The sequence below is a fragment of the Teleopsis dalmanni genome, chromosome 2 (genome assembly GCF_002237135.1).
Source record: "Teleopsis dalmanni isolate 2A chromosome 2, ASM223713v2, whole genome shotgun sequence".
In the NCBI taxonomy this organism is placed as follows: domain Eukaryota; kingdom Metazoa; phylum Arthropoda; class Insecta; order Diptera; family Diopsidae; genus Teleopsis; species Teleopsis dalmanni.
In genome coordinates, this window is record NC_051847.1 from 187,855,693 (window position 1) to 187,856,280 (window position 588).

The window sequence follows — 588 nt, forward strand, 5'->3', positions numbered from 1 at the left end:
TTTAAGAGCTTTTTGTTTAATATGCACACGACTACATAAGAAAGGCTTACTCACTTACATACACGTTGACACACTAGAACCGACACGTATGCATGTGTGTTAATATTTGTGAATTTATAAAAATACACAATATATCTTTATGACTATCTGTCGTTGTTGTGTGTACAAGTATAAGTACTTTTTTTTCTGGAGTGTATTAGGTATATTTTTACTGAGTGTATGGATATGCACATCTTGCTTTAGGGTTGCCCGTAGGAATTTCCCCTTTGTATTATTTTTGTGTTTTTGTTTTTGCAGTGTAAAATAGCTGACGTTGCCTGCTGCTTGCTGCTTGTTGCACTGCGACACTTCGTTGAATAATATCTCTGTGTGTATTGCACTGTGTGCGTGTTTTGTTTGGCGCCCAAATGTATGCAAAGCTTAAGTAACATTCTCAGTTAACATTTAGTCATACACATAGAGTTTTGTTACCAACATATTCCGTTTTCTTTTACCAAAAAATCAACAAAAAAATAAACAGGAAATTCCTTCATTTTTATTTTTGAACTGTTTTGCATATTTAAAGAGCATTTAGTCGAGTTTATGGCA